Raw genomic sequence first — 14,842 nt, 5'->3', positions numbered from 1 at the left:
CATTACAAAAACGCTGATTTGTCCGTAAACTACTCTGATGCGGCGAACTCTCTTTTACGAGCTTTAAGGATATTTTTGCACTTCTTTTCCAATGAACAATTCGGTACCCACTATGGTAGCTTAACAGAGATGCCGTGCCTATGAGCTCGAGCAAGTGGGTTTACACTTTCAATTCATAGCAATGGCGCATCGGTAGAAGCTATATACTAAACAAAAGAAAACAAGCCCATGGGCGTCAATTTACTTACACCCTTCGAATCTTACGTGGTTGAAATGCAAGTACCTTTACGCACACACAAATCACGAGCTTCCGCTACAGTGTGATCTTGGTGGCTAAAGTATTTTATTGTATATTTAGGTGTCTGCATGTTGTACAAAGCTCCTAACTTTTGTAACCAACTCTAAGCTGAGAGTAAATACTTTTACAATACAAAAATTTTACATATGAACGAAATAATACTGATTGTTAGAATTATACGCCCTAAAACCACTTTCAGGGACGCCGAAATATGGAATTCCGGACGTGTCGATCACCTGAGATCCCTTAACGCGCACGTAAATATTATTGCACGGGTTTTAACCATATTCGCCTTTAAAATGCAAACACCAAAGCCAGAATGCTATTGCACGACCTTCAGGTGAACAGTCAAGTATCATGAACACTACACCATTTGCGCTGGTTAGAATGAATGGAAAGCAATTACACAAACAAGCTGGCTAGGAAAGCCGAGAGACATGTGAAGTTTTATTACCTATCTTCCCTTGTGAAAAAAAAAAAGAAGCGTGTCATTACTACAGAAAGCCGTAACTTCGTGCACCGAGTAATAAAACGGTAGGGTGTGATTACTGTTTTAGTGCATATGTTGTTTCCGTGCAACAGATTTAACAAAAACTCTGTAACCAGTGAAGTGAAAAAAAAAGGCAATATAGGGCTTGCAGATGCATCTGCTCAAGACACGCCACGACGTGTAGCAAAGGCCTGCTTTCTATTGTGAAATCAGATTATTTGCATAAGCTGTCTTTACTGCGCATTACAATTGAATTAGAGAGTAATCCTTTCCTCAACTAGAAGCAATTTGATGTTAAATTTGCAACTTTATGTTAAGAAGTGCAACTAATGTAAATAAAACAGTAGAAAATACAGTAAAATATGAGAAATATATGGACACCGAAAAATATGCGAACTATGAAGCATCTGTTAGTCTCTCTTTGTTTCTATCATATTTTCCGTATAACAACTACACGGAATGTATGGTAAAGCCTGGCAACAATGATATGCGCTATATAATGCTGGAAACAAAAGAGTACAGTAAACGACAGCTTTTACTGTGTCATTTGCAAAAATCAATTCTTAGAAAAGAAATAGGGACAGTGCGAGTAAAAAAAACAAAAAATCAACAGCAGCAAAAAAAAAAGGAATCATATCAAAAGACGACATCAAAGATGAACCCTTAGTTGGACACCGTGAGGCTTTCTTGGGGTGCACAAATAGTAAAACAAAAAAAAAAAGGACATTGATAGACTCGTTCAAGAATTCCTAGCCATGTGATAGAAAAGAACTAGAGTTCGCGCCTCACAAACCGAACCGCACATTAGAGCAGCTGTCGAAGCTGTGGCCGATGTGCATGACATTTCCTATGGCTTTATAGAAGCGTGGCACGACGCTTCTCAATGCCTCCGGTTCTCAATGATTTCCGCTTTTTGTAACATGCAAGGGTACATCTTAGCGCACCCGTTTCTTTTCACGATATCTGAATAAAGAAAGATGAAATGAGAGAGGATGATGATTGGTGAACATTACCCGGTGATGTCCTCGGTATAAACGTTTACTCGAGAAGCACTCCTACTGCAAAGCACTGACTTGTGTTTGTTAGGATTGGCGAATGGTAAGTAATTTTCGGTTACGTTGAGAGTGGCGTTGGAAATATACTGTTATGTATTCGACATTACATGATGGCTCCAAAAGCCTAAAAAGTTCACGTTGCAGTATCTGTAATCATGTATGTGCTCTCTTTTATAACTGAACAGCGGCAAGCCTTCAGTCGCATGTACACTACGAACTAAGTGGGAGTGATACAAAAACTGCCAAATCGTCATCAGCCCTCTTTGTTGCCACTGAATAATAAAGCGGCAAGAATCTCTATTGAACCACCTCTTTGTATTTATTCCTATAAATATCTTGAAAATTAAAATTAAATTTTTTTGCGTGTAGTTCACTAGCATTCATTATGATACCTTTTGTTATTTTTTGAAAAAGCATCAATTTCATGTTCTAAAACGCTTTGTACTACTATTAACGCGATTCCTTTAAGGACATTAAACCTGCCTAAGGCGAGTTTGGAAACGAGTTTCAAGGACTGGCGTGTCTCAATGGTAGAATACTGGACTGGCACGCAGGGGACCTGGGTTCGAATCTGACTATGTCCTGAATGTTTCTTATTTACTGAGTGCTTTCTCTTATTTCTTACGATACTGGTTACGGACATCGCCAGCGGCGGACAACTATGGCCCCGCAAGCGACCCGTATTGTGGTCTCGTAACAGATTTCGCCGTAATGCCTGGGCATAAACACTTTTTGTTGACTTTAACCTGTATGACTACCGCAAAAATTGGCGAGCGTTTGTGTCAGGGTGTTCAAGATCAGCCTTGCGCGCTCAGGAGTTCAATAAACAAAAACGTAGCTGCCGATGCTGAGAAAAAAAAAACGCAAAGTTTCTTTTCAGAACAAAGTTGATAAAGCTTGTCAACTCTGTAGCAACTCTTGGGTTGGAACTATGATGAATTTCTCATATTTATACAGTTTTCAAAATTACTTCGTTACTTTACAAATTTCAGACAATTTTACTTAATGTTTTCTTGCGCAAACATTTCAAGCATAAAATGACTTCCTTGTTACGCTAGTAATAATATTTATGCGTTACATCGTCGTGAACCTTCAAAACAACGGGCAATGAAACAGATTTTAATTATTTCCTACATTTTCTGCTTGCTAAATTGGCACCACGAAAACCTTGTTCCTTTCCATGTTACTGGATGGTATGTGCATGCTATATAAAACACTCAATAGACTCTACAATATCTATTTTAGGTTCCGTGTCTATCTTTCAAAAAATCATCTGATTGTCATAAACAAGGTTAGGAGACTAACTGATGTCATTTATGCTGTGTAGCTATCTAGAACCGTGGTCGGCCATAGTATTCATGAGACAGCAGTATTAAATGGGCTTTAGTTGAAACACAGGGATGCCAATCAAGGTAGCGAGTAAAAAGAAAATTTTTCTGCACTGCTCTGGCATTGCCCCTCATTGCGGGGCATGGAACAATCTAATGAAGAAAAGTGGTTTTTCGCTATTGAGAGTCCCGATGTCGGGGATAAACTGTGGGCTGTCCAGAGGGCCCACGATGCAGTGGTCGGGCTTGGCTTGACTGTCCTAACGTGGAAGCAGCCCGCTGCGCTCTGAGTCATGCCCCTCAGAACTTACAATAAAGTTTCGCATTCTTCCATTCATTCGCGTTCTACTAGCATTTTCTTTTCTTTTTTTGAAGGGCTTTTCTTCCTGCCGTGGGGTTAGTCTCTATGAGGGGCGAGGTTCCGTTGAGAGAGGCTCTGTATCGGCAGCACACCTGTAGACCGGTTCAAGTGAGCAGCTGTCTCCTGGTCGCGCCAATATTCCACAAAAAGCCGCGTATATAATTGATCTCCGTCGATTCAGAGGCTTATTCGGCTCTAAGTCGACGATGCGGGACTTGTGAAATGTGATGCGGTTGTCGTTCATCAGGCTGTGCTCCGCGAGTGTGCATCTTTTTCAATAGAACTTGTGGATGTCGTTTTTATGTTGCCGCAGTCTTTCCAAAAGTTTTTTTGCCGCCCCCTCCCCCCGCCCCCAACTAAGCGTCCTAATGAACTCGTTGCATGGGTAAACTAGCGCATGCACTTTCCCTTGGGGTAGCCTGTCATCTGGACTCAAAAACGCTATGTTCCAGAAATCCATCTGCTACAATCCGCTTCCACGAAAAGGCTCTCTGTACACTTATTCCTGGATTTAGCAGCTTTCTTGAGGCCTTCAGCGGCTATGGCCCAACCTTTCGCGCTGAGAGTAGGCGTGTCTTACAAAACTTCTACCCGCAATTTTCGTAAACAAAATTGATTCCACCCGCAATTTTTGTCCTTGCCTGGCAGGTCAGCAGAAGGAACGCGTATCGAGGCACTCTAGCCAGCATCTGTCCTACGCTCCGTTAAAATACTTCGTCGGAGTTCTGGGAAGATGGCACCTACAAGATCAAAAAGCAACGAGTAACGTGGAACCTCACGTTACAAAAAAAAATGACAACGTAAGTACATTATTCATTAAAGCAACGAAATTTCAACGAGTACGTTACTAAGTTACCAAAGAAAAAGTAACGCGTTACAAGTAACGGTGTTACTACTGATGCTTTCTCACCTACACTAGATATGGCCACCAACTGCTTGTAAAATGTAGTGTTTTTAATGGCATGGCGCATCAACTTACGAGGTTAATATGAGTGCCTTATTTCGCGTATAGGTATTTCTAGAAAAAACGTTTGGATTCGGATGCCTAAAATTTAGATATTCGAAAAAATTCAGCAATGTGCAGCTTCCTACACATCCGAAAATTTAATTTTGCGTGCACAAACTCGCTGAGTATACATACAACATAGCCTACATGAATCGCGATCTCGCTTTTTCTTTCTCAAATGATCATAACGAATAAATAGAAGTATCTTTCTAAGATTTTCATTTTTATATCGTTTGCCATTTTCCCGCAGTGAGCATTTGTTTTTTTTTTCATTGAGTTTACGGCTTTTCCATACAGAATGCAGCCATAGAGCATTTATTTCTTTCCCGCCCCACAAATATTGTGTTAAATCAATAACCAATTCCAGCATAGGAATGTACGCAAGGTGATGTGTGGTAGAGGGCTTACAACATCGCCGAATTTCACATGAATCTTTTTTCAAGCTCAGAAAAAGAAATAATACTTTCTTATTAAAGAAGTGGAACTAAACATAGTAGATCTACATGTTTTCTTAGAGGTTTGACATGAATTTCGATATCACTCATTGAATATGCGTCGCTTCATAGAGGATTCGGAAGTTCCTGCCGGAAATCGGCACGTACATATCAGAGAAATTGAATGATTATGGTATCGAAGCGGTATTCTAAATATATGTGTCTGTTTTAGCCACAGATTTTGATTTACACCGTTTCTAACTTGGCTAGTTCAAGCGTTTCTGCAATGGTTATAAAATATGCTACACCGTTTCTTTGAAGAAGAACTTCGTATGAATTATTCATGTGCACTTAGAAACGGAATGAAAACCACTTTCAATGGATAGAAAAATTCAAGTCGTGTTATTACAATTGGGTGATCTTTTTTTTTGTTGTTGTTGTTGCCCGAATTTTTCAAAGATGTACCGACCACAGCATTAGTTTCTAAAGAACAACAATAAATGACGGACTATCAAGCAAGGCACTTAAACCTTGTAGATATAGCTACCCTTTATTCTGAACTTTCATGCATTTTTTTCCCATTATACGATGTCCGGTGATGAACAGTGATCATAATTTGAGTAAATAATTAATGAGTCAAATGATACGCACCTATATGGGCAATATTTCATGCTCCACTCGACACTTGGGATAGGGTGAGTCGATACATTTAAATGGCACATGAGTACTTGGATGTCGCAAGTGCAAGAATGAATGATTAGGCAAGCTGTGTATTTGTACATATTTGCACCCGTAGATTTGATACATTCACAGTTTCACGCCAGAATTCATTATACTCACCACATTCGCTCACTTCAAATGTCTGATTTCTGAATAGTATTCATATTAAAAAATCCTTCAGGCTGACTTTCCGCGTTTGTATTCGTGCGTCCATCTTTGAAATAAATTTCACAGCTGCTCTTTACTTACGTCGATGAATAGCCCAATGTCCGCTCAAAGTTTACTTATTCTTCCCTTTCCGAATAATGTCAGCGAGACATGTCAAGGCGTCCGCCCAATTGTACTCTTTAACGAACTTCTCAAGAAGATGAATAGACGAGTGGTCATTTAATTACTCTCACCCAGCAAGATGAAACTCTCACCAACAGCTCAGCTTTACCCTCCAATGCCTTGTGCCGAGAGACATCTAGACAACATTCTGTATTTTTACAGCGAAAGCTGTATATGGCTAAGAAAAATGAAAATCCGTCCGGCAGCGGTGTCACGAACGGTCTCCATTAGTTGCCCTATCAGTTACGCGCCCCATTGGCTGCGTCGTGAGTGATGTCATCTATCTGGTCGCGACTGTGGCCACGAGGGCGCGCGTATGTTTCTCCTGAAACCTTCAGCATGGGTATGCCAAGGACAACTCTATAAAAGCGCCGACTTGGAAACATGAGATGGTTTGCATTCGAAGGCCAGGCCCGGGAGGCCGTGCACCGGCAGCAACTGCGTACACACGATTCCGAGCCTTTCAAGCTGCGCTAAATTGCAAACGGGAATGTAAGCACCGGTGGCGGGTGGATTCTGCAAACCACGCCGCTGAGCTCAGCTCGCGATGTGAAACGCTTGCAAACACGCTGCGCCGACCAATGAATGAATAGTTCTAAAGGAAGGAAAGAAGGCACCTGATTTCCTTCTGCCTATAAGCGACACAGTGACAGTGCCTACGCCGAACAAATGGGGTTCGGCGAAGGCACTGCACCCCCCGCTTTCGGCGGGGGGTGCAGTGCAACGCTCGCTTTTGGCGGGAGTTTATCCACTGGCACCATGGCTTCGGCTGTGACGTCTGTGACTGCCTGTGGTTCGAGAACAACCACTGGGACTAATTCATAGTGAAAATCATTTAACCGCTCATTACACTCCTCTATGACTGTGGCCATGCAAGGCATAATGTGTGGTAAACACAGTGGTAAACCCAAGCAAAACGTGTGTTTAACTTCGTTCAGAAGCACAAACATGTAACCAATAATTGTGAAAGGCTTCAGTGCTACGTTGGTTGAAATCGCTGCTGAACACCGGGCTGCACGTTTTACCTTTCGCTGGTTAACCATTTGTATAGAGTGCCTGGGTGGTGATCTATTTTTTTTTCTATTTTGAACTTATCACATTTTGTGCAATATTCAATGTGTTCATAAAAAAGCACTGTATAGTAAGCCAAGGGCACAATAGCTGCATTTGAAGAAGACGGCATCGAAGGGAGCGCTTCTATTTGCAAGGCAGTGTACACCGAGCAGTACGTATATTTCGAAAACATAATTCATATTTCACATTAACTAACTACCCGTGCGACTTCTACGCACCGTGATCAGTCTCGATACATACTCTTGCAGGTACTGCAACAAAACACCAAAATGTATGCTTAATTATTCTCTATAAAATTGTGAGCAGCTTCACTGGTATTTTTAATATTAATGCTCAGCAATGAGTGAAGTGAAAGCAGACATAAAAGCCAACCGGTTCTTCATCGAGATGGGAGAAACCACATCGTTTAGTGGCTTCAGAAGAACTTATTTGGGGGCTAGTTGGTCTATACCGAGTGCAAAATGCATCGCTGCCAAAATACAGCGTCGCATGCACTTTGACTGTTTTCCACATTTACATCTTTTCAGCTGTGCCGTTTGCATCAATCTAGCTGTTTCGTATTTCTCCATACACTACGATCTCGCATGAGTTTGAACAAACCGTCTAGGCTCAGCATAACGACATCTCGGAGTCTCAATTTTTTTGTGACATTGGAAATTTTGATTTCTATACTGCGGACCTAAAAATGGAGAATATTCTTGAAGCTACATGACAATTTGAATCAGAATTACAATGCCTAAAGAAAATTGGGCAAAAACTGGTCTCTATTGAGGGCGGAGGTAAACACAAAACAGATTTAGTGGCAAGCAAAACCTTATAGTCATGCTCAAAGGTCACAGGTTGGTCGTCTTCAGCCTAAAAGTTGGTGATATGATTGCAAACGTCACGGTTCTGTGAAAATCACTCTGTGAACAAGTCATTATATCAGCCAAGCGTAGAACAACACTACTCTTCCCTTCTTTGGCTATTGTACGCATAAAGTAAGTGCAGCAGTGAAGTGAGGAGTCATTGCATCACGAGTGTCAGGTATGCCGTACGCTAGCCACGCCTTCTCTTCTTTCGTGCTGCTTACTTCACTTTCGGTCAAGAACACCCTTTCTGTCTACGACAGGCAAGTGTTCCGCGAAACGATTGACTAGCTAGAGAGCAAATGTTAGCACGCTTCAACACACAGGAATAGCGTGAGTTTGTCCGGCACGTGGGTGTAGGATGATTGATTCTCGAAGAGTTCCAGTCGCCAGAAAGTTAATCGTCGGCAGCGTCATAGAAAGGAATAAAGCGGTTGGAAAAAGTAGCTGCACTCATTGCCCACAATACCGGTTCTTATAGGGGTCATGAAAAGGTCGTTCCTGAAAGGACATTGCGAAGCCACTGGTAACCACATGCTCTAACTAGGAGACGTTTTGGACGACGTCAGCGGAAAACGAGTAGATAGGTGTGAACGATGATTGTGGCAAAGTGTCCATACTAGATAAGCTTATTGAGATATTGCCTCGATGAGCATCCATGCAGTGCAGGTATACTCTTCATAGACTCACGTCACCCACCTCATTTAGTTAGTGCGAATGCCTGCCGGTGGTTTCACACTGTCGTTTTAGGAACGACTTTTCACGCCCCATTAGCAGTGGAGTTGTTGAAACTTTTAACAGTGAAGGTGTTAAAGACCAAGGTGAATTGAGAAACACAAGAACGATCATCATCATAAACGGGTACTTGCGACGAAAATCGAGCAATTCCCACTAATCATTGCTGGTCCACTAAAAATGAAGAAAGGAACAGTTGGGCGGCAAGCGGCAATTAGCATTTCTAGGCATACGTAATCCGTAATTTCGAGGAGCTTTATTAAAACGCCCCGATTAATCCAGCAATAGACACCCACAATTAGAAGGTGAGTGTCTTAGCCCCTCAGCTAACGAGGCACACTAGCAGAGCATAGCATGGCCTTGTATCGTATTGTATAGCAAGTGGGTCGGAAAAGGTGGTGCGGTTGAAGAGGAATGAAAAAGGGGACGAGTAACTCATAGAAAGAAACAAAAAGAAAGAAAACAAGGAAGTGTAAAGAACTATGGAAAGAAAGATAATAAAGGAAAGAAAGAAACGAATAGTACAAAAAGACTGAAATCGACAGGAAAAGAAAGAGAAAGGCAGAGAATAAGAGAAAGAGAGAAAGAACTAAAGAGCGAGAGATAACGAAAGTGAACGGCATTAGCCAGGCGATTTGAAATTTCTCCAGTTTCGCTGTCTCTAACATTGCTCGAGATGGTGCGAACTTTCCTGCATTTCTTCTTCCACGTTCAGCGTTCGCGAAATCTCGGCAAGTAGGCGTTACCGAAAGTTTATATGTACCGAGCCGCTTATAACATAGCCATTGATGTCTAGTAAATAACAGTCAAGTGAAAACCGATCACTTGCCAATCAATAGCCTACAAGTGATCCATCAATAGCAAATCCATTCTAGATTATGTATGGGCATAGAATGACCTCCATGAACATCCAAAACGTAAAGTGTTATCCAATGGATAGCTAATAAAAAGATAAACGATAATTAAGCAATAACGAATGCAACACAAGAGCTTCGCATGGCCAAAAAAAATGGGCAGATCCCACGTACCTGGGAATTGACGTTATGCGAAGCGTGCGGAGGGAAGGTGACCGTGTTGCAATTTTTTTAATGAGTGACACGTCATGAAGTTACGTTGAATATATATGTACAATTGTTGCACGCACAGACATACGTTGAAAAGTTGCAGATGTTTATATAACCAGTTGTTCACACTTGCACAACGATGTCAACTGGAACATACTTATTAGCAACACCAGAAGCTGATATGAAGCGCTGATGCTCACGAAGACGCTGGCCCTGGACACTACTCATAACTTCGGCACATGGCATCTAACCACTATTGACGTTAACCCGACGTTACGGCTGTATCAAAGGAGTACATATGAATTGTTTATAAAACTCGGTAGGCAGCACTGAACTACTATCGACGTTTCCCGTAGATTAGCGTTTATTTCTAAAGTAGTTCCGAGACCTGGCATATAGCTGTGCGGTAGAATGTTTGACTGTCACGCAGAATTCTTGGGTTCGATTTCTGTTGGGACGCTGAAATTTGTTATTGGCATTCGTCGGAAGGTCAACGCTTATTATGGCAGGTTTTTCTTAATAATGACATTTATTCTTTGCATTCCTTCGGTCGACGGAACCAATGTCGGGTTGAAGTTGTCCTTGTATGCTCTCGTCGTTCCTGGGTAGGTACTGAGTGTCAATCATCTGTGGCACATACCCGCATACCAGCGGCACATAACCGCCCGTGAGTATGCGCCACTGTCTGGCCGGAAGTGTTTAACGACGTACGTGACGGGATCGTGGCATTATTCATGGTTGACCAGCGCGTCGCATTCGTCGAACTATCTTACCCTTCCATGCTAATTTTGGTTCACACCAAGTTAAGGGGGTGACCATGAGAGCACCCAAACGTAAGCGGCTCGATAGATAGATATGCTCAATGTCACCGAAGTTCGCTAAGGAATGCTTCGCATTTAAAAACGAATGACCACTAAGTTATGACAACCAATCAACAGCAAGTGAATAATTAATCAAAAAGCCATACATTTTAGGAAATGCTTGCTTCTGCTTACCGTTGCTCTGCTACAAATGGAATAGAAGGGAAGAAAATATAGGAATAGAAACAGAAAAAAGAGATGGAAAGGAAGAGACGCAGAAAAAATAAGACAGAAAAAAAAACAGAGCAAATATGTCATGTATGGTATTGTCCAGCATGGGTAGAGGAAATGAAGTGGGGTTGACGAGGATAGAAAGATGGGAGGCAACGCCACCATTCCCACTGCATACTAGCCCTTTGCGCTGCTAATGCTTAGATGCCCCAATATTTTTACCGCAACTTCTGCTTTTTTATAAAAACTCCCTAGTAAGAATTTATAACGCCACTGTTCCAGACCCTGCGAAGTTTGTTTGAAGATGAATCAAGTCGACAGCCACTGTTTTGTGTTTGTGTTAATTTTTCTTTAATTACCTTGCGAATAGAATAAGGAGAAGAAGTATATTGTTATTAGTGAATGCCTCTGCATAATTATTCGTTCTCTACGGCCAAGTGATGGTAAACGTAGCAGAAATTCGCCATGGAGTGACTGCCCACAAAATGCTGTCAGTCAAAAGGATTGTCGAGTCAATGTAAGGTTGGTACTGCTTAGCTGAATAAATTCACATGGGACGTGGACTTGACACAAATGCAAGGGCACATTTATTTTTTGTAACACGCTTAGCGGCTGTGCTCCCTCAACCTGTCTTCCATACTTGAAGCTGCATACTTGAAGTTCTGCCTGACCTTTCAAACAAAGTTATTTCTTTTCGTGCCTCATTTTTTTTTACATTTCTCTGAAAAGCCACTGGAGACCACCATATACGGCTGAAAGGCCACACAATGTCTATGTAAACATTGGCGAAAATATTACTTGTGGTACAAAACAAAAAAGTGATTAGGGAACATTTTTTTATTATGCGTAGTGATATCCGCTATGCATCTCTACAGATACCACCGAAATGAATAGAGCATTGTCTCCTTACTCATAATAGATAGAAGATCACCACACCAACAAGGCTAGCTTACAAAAAAAAATTAGCTCAGGTGCGCTATCCGTTTAGTCAAATATTCTTTTTCAATAGCGGCGTGGTTCAGCGAGCATGTCAGCATGTGAAACACAATAATGATGCAAAAGCGCTGCGCTCCATTTATTCGGCAAAACACAAAAGACGTCGTTTAAAAAAAAAAAACTGGTCCATTGTGCCAGCTGTGAATAGGAGATTTTTTCGTACTGCTAAATAACCACATCGCAACAATAAAACCCGCATTTTTGCTGCACCAAAATATTTGATGAGCTAGAAAGGGAAGGACACAGACACCAAAACTATTCTGTTTGACAAATACACATAAGTTTTTTTTTCTTGTCGCCACTTCTTGTATCCCGCATTTCCAACACACTCTCAAATATGGGCGCCGAAAGAAGCTTATTTGGAATAAACACACGAGGCCGAGTCTTTTAAACTTTTTCATAAAAATATTAGAAGTGAAAGTAAGAACTCCGACTTACAACGTTTACGTTCTTAAACTGCTAAGAGTTCAAACAGATTGCTCAAGGACGAACTCGTTTGTTTTTTACTTATAAGTTATTTTCAGCACTGCGTATGTGCTTAGCATACATCGCTCTCTGTCAAAAAAAAAAAAAACGAACAGCTTGCAGACAGAGATATATAAAAGAATACGACGTCATGAGAGCATGAGAGCAGCGGTCTTCGTGTTTACCGGCATGTCCCACTGCGATCCAGCGAAAAATGCCGCCCGCATCTTCCCATGGGGCGAACAAGAGTAAATGAGTCAGAGAGTGTTGAGGGTGTCGCGTGATTGTTGCGTTACGGTTTGGGAATGCCGGATTGTTATTTAATCTCTATTGTTCCTTTTTATTGAATGAAGGAGGAGCGTTGCCTTTAACGTCAAGCGAAAGCCAAGTAAAGACGTCTTTGGCTGAAGTCTGAATGCACGATCTAGTGGCTACGAGGTGGCCAGAGAACAGTTGTACAGCGTGAGTGGTCGTTTTTTACTAGACGACGCTGCCTGCGTCAGCCTTGCGAGGCAAGAGAGTGGGAGGGGAGCTACTGCTGTGTGCATGCTCGTCCCGTCATTATCTGGTAGCCTCTGATGTCGCTCTGTCTGACGGGTTAACGGAGCTCGAAGCCTAAAGGACTACTTAGTGTCGCTTTCTTTGCTTCATTCAACTTGGGCCGTTCTTTTACGTAGCGGATGTGGCGGTGCCAGTTCAAGAGCCGAGTCGCATCGTTTCTTGCACTGACTAATTAGACTAACTAAGAATCGGATAACCTAATGAAGCCAAACAAACAAAATTAACTTGTGTTAGTCCGTGTTGTCTTTGTCTCGTTAAGCCAAGTTAAACTTAGATAACCGCAGTTTAACCAAATTAAGTGCCGCTAAATCTAAATGCTCTACATAAATACAGAAAGATGAATATGGCTTAATTCGAATCAGCTAGTAAGGCTTGGCTTTATTAGATGATACCATGCTCAACTAGGTTTGATTAGTTTCGGCGACACTGGCTTATCAAAGCAATGAAAATTTTTTTTTGCCGCTGGCTGAAGTTCTGTTTCGATAGAGCTTGAATGTATGGCTGTTGAATTCGATAGCAGCTGCAAAAAAGAGGGAGGGGGGAGGGAGCCGTTTGGGCATTAGGCGCCAATTAAAAAACCCGTGGGGGTTTTAGCACTTCGGTTGCTTTGGATACAACACAAATTGGGTCTTTGTGTGCAAGACTAAATGCGTGATATATATTTTCGCATATTCCCAACAAAGACCAAGAGAACGATACAGAAGATATTAGTTGGATGTTGCAGAAGATTGACCGATTTGGTTATGGACTCGCAATCTCTAATGAAATAATTTTTAACCCCTTCTCTTAAAAAGCAAGGCACTGTTCGATTCATGGCCTATACCTCACAGTGGGTGCGCCAAGATGTTGAGGAAGCAAGCAACCAAGCAATCTTATCGAGCAGTTTTGTCGATTTATTTTTATTTTTTATTTGTCTCCATCTTAACTTGCCCTCAATATGAATACTTCTGATGTTATTACAAATATGATAAAATGATTTCTCGTTCATGCAGTGAAACTTGGAACAACTAAGAATGTATATTGGCAGGTACATTTTTTTTTTCAAACAGAAATAGCATCAACAAAGCTGGCGTTATAGAGATTCACGCTAGTGACCCGCCCCCCTCCTTTTCCCACACACATTACCATAATTATACTTACGTGGCAAACAAGGTTATCATGATTTATGACGTATGATCTGAACAAGGAACGCAGCCCCTCTCTGCTGAAGCAAAGCAGCTTACGCCTGTCGAGATGCAGTGAGGTATCGAAGGCTTAACTTAGGTTAATCCTCTGTAATCCTCCTTGATACTTCAGAGTTCGAGAGATTAACGACAAGGTCTATACACGACAGCCTGTCGCAGCCAGACAGATGAAAAGAAAGACGAGTGACCTGGGAGGTGGTTGCGGACACGCGACAGATCTCGAACTCAAAATTTTTCTATGTGTTCTTGGAAACATAACCTTAAGTTGTAATGTGGTTTGACAGCTGTATTGTAATGTGACTTGACAGTTTCATTGTGATTCTGTGAATATACATATTACACTTCTACAAAAATATAAATATAGAATATTTAATAAACAACGTTCAATGAAACATTTTACTGGTCAAACGAAAATTGAGACTTTCTTTTTCATGGCAGAAAATGGAGTTTTAATTTGCAATCGAGGACTTAATTTAATGAGAAACACCTCCTGAAAGGCAACTAAATTGTCTGATATTTATGTAGAGAAAAAGAATAACATTCTCGACGTTTCCGAAAGACTTCATTTGTGTATGCCGCCACAGGCTGCAGTCATACCAGGAATCCTGGGTATTGAGCACTGTGCCAGAAGAAAGTGTACACAGCCATGAGACTTGCCATTTCTGACTGCATCAACGCACGGCCCTCAACTGCGTTAAGACAGCTTTCACTTTAGACAAAATATTTGCCCGACTGTTATTCGGAAATCACTGCGCAGGACAGTTGCAGTATTTCTTTTGATTGAGGAATAAGCACTAATATATGTGGTAAATGTTGAACATCTAATAATGATGAAAGATAATAAATACTAATAAAATAGAAA

Source organism: Rhipicephalus microplus, chromosome 4 (genome assembly GCF_043290135.1).
Source record: "Rhipicephalus microplus isolate Deutch F79 chromosome 4, USDA_Rmic, whole genome shotgun sequence".
In the NCBI taxonomy this organism is placed as follows: domain Eukaryota; kingdom Metazoa; phylum Arthropoda; class Arachnida; order Ixodida; family Ixodidae; genus Rhipicephalus; species Rhipicephalus microplus.
Note: the sequence above shows the minus strand (reverse complement) of the source record.